This window comes from Pteropus vampyrus, unplaced genomic scaffold (genome assembly GCF_000151845.1).
Source record: "Pteropus vampyrus isolate Shadow unplaced genomic scaffold, Pvam_2.0 Scaffold43, whole genome shotgun sequence".
Taxonomy (NCBI): domain Eukaryota; kingdom Metazoa; phylum Chordata; class Mammalia; order Chiroptera; family Pteropodidae; genus Pteropus; species Pteropus vampyrus.
In genome coordinates this window covers 7,508,047-7,510,460 of record NW_011888824.1, presented here as the reverse complement: position 1 = coordinate 7,510,460, position 2,414 = coordinate 7,508,047, and positions in this window count along the sequence as shown.

Sequence of the window (2,414 nt, the reverse complement as noted above, 5' to 3'; positions counted from 1 at the left end):
TGTTGAGAATCTATTAAGAGGTTCTACAAGTCATAATTAAACAATAAATGACCCATTATAAAAATGGGCAGAATTCTTGAAATGACACTTCACATAAAAAAGTTATACAAAAAATTTAGCCAAAACATTTGAAAACTTGCTCAGCCTCATTAATAATCATGGGAATACATACCAAAACCACCATGCAATATCCCTGTTCAAAATCAGAACTGTTATAGTTATAATGATGGACGATAATAAGAACTTCTGAGAGTATGGCACAGGGAGAAACCTCATAAACTGCTGTGGGGATAGTGAGATAGCACAACCATTTGGAACCTCGTTTGGCATTATTTATTAAATTTGAAGACACGCATCTCATATAATCCAGCAATTTCTCATATAATTTCAGCAATCTAGGTGTGTTCATGTGCACCAAAAGATATGTACCATGATTTATAATAGCCCCAAATAGGAAACAACTAAATTTCCATTAGCAGTAGAATGAATAAGTATATTGTTTATAAAATGAAATTCCATACACCATCATTGAATAAGATGAACTAACTACATGAGACAACATCAACGAATCTCACAAACATAATAATATGAAAGTGGCCAATCACAAAATTACATATGAATGATTACATTAATTTAAGTTAAAAGAAAACAAGAAAAACTAAATTGTAGTGCGTAGTGACTTAGTTTGTAAAATTTTAAAGGAAAACGTTCATGATTTTCAAAATGAAGGTAACATGGCCCGTAGTTATGAGGGGAAAAGAGGGGGCTTTCTGGGTGCTATTCTATTCCTTAACCTGGGTGGGTATTTACACAGGTGTTTACTTTGTAATATATATTTAGCAGTACATCTTTGTTTTTGCCCCTTTCTGTGTGTGTGTTTGTGTATATAATTTAATAAATGGGATAAAATGTGTTAAAACATGAATTACTTAACTCTATCCAATTTAAATATAGCAGGAAACCAAATGGTCCTTTCAGGTTGCTTGAAAATACCTTAAGTCTTTGATTTAATTATTTTCTAATAACGCTTTAATTAATCCTTTGTTTAGTTAATTTATTTTTACATTCTCATTCCTAAATTACTTTGCATTAATTTGGCAAAGTAAATTAATATTGAATGAGAATCAAATGATCTGATGTCATCTGGATAAATACCTTGTTTAATTCTTAGATGGCTTTGGTATTTATTTTGGTTTTGGAATTGACTTCAAATGTATAAATATAGAAAGAATAATAGTACAATCATTGTAAGGACTTAAGAGTTTGTAAGTATAATGAAAAATATTCTTATATGTATCTAACTGTCCTACTCTAACAGTATGATAGAGGCTATTTATATCATATACTGATATATTAAAATGAACCTTACTTGATAGAGGCTTATTGCATGATAGAGGCTATTTATATTGCATGATAGAGGCTATTTATATCATATACTGATATATTAAAATGAACCTTACTTGAAGCAATCCTATTATTGATATAAAAATATCATGACTAAATATAGGTAACACCATACCAATTTAATTTTGTTTCTTTCTAAAAATATAGTCTAATATTTTCATCTCAGAGGACAAAGTTAAGAAATGGATTTTTAAGCACCTTGAAAAATCTGAGTTTTAACCCTGCTTGAAAACTAACAAGTTAGTTGGCCATAGTTTCATAGATGATGGTAGAAGATGCAAAATTCCTATCATTCATGTGCAGCAAGAGTATGAGCATCAGCATATTTTGTTGTAGTTTCTTGAGACCCAATTCTCATGAGCCTAGTAGAAGAGTGTCAGGTAATATTTGTACACACAGTGGGTGGTGTTACAAGAGAGTAGCTCTGAGTTGAGAGAACTCAAATAAGCCTGTCTGCCCTTTGCTCAGGAGAGACACTATCTTTGTCTTCCAAAGCTCTAAGCAAATCTACCCTTTGTTCAGATGAAAATCTCTAACTTCCAAGGCTCTTCCAAGGCTGTTCAGTATACATATAGCCTAGATAAGACAGTCTGGAAAAAAGGGCAGTTAGTGTCTTACTCATATGATATACGGAAACACGAGAGATCCATAGAGAACTGTCTCTCAATTTTGGTTGATGGTTAAAACCCCTTTATACAGTTGATATGAGACAAATTTTCTTCGATTTTTAGAATTCTGGCCCAAAATGATTTAAAAATTTTTTAAAGTAAGAATCAAATTATTTAACAGTTCGCATTGCATTCAGAATGTTTTGGAGAGTCATAATCACATAGTTCTAGAAGGGCCTTAAATATATATAGTGTATATATGTAATACACAGATATCTATAAGACTTATTTTCTGTCTCCAATTAAAATGTAAATTCCTTGAAAAAATGATTGTATGTGTGTAATTTATTCTTATTGTTTCCTACATTATTTTGCATTAATTTAATTAATAAAATGGTATAG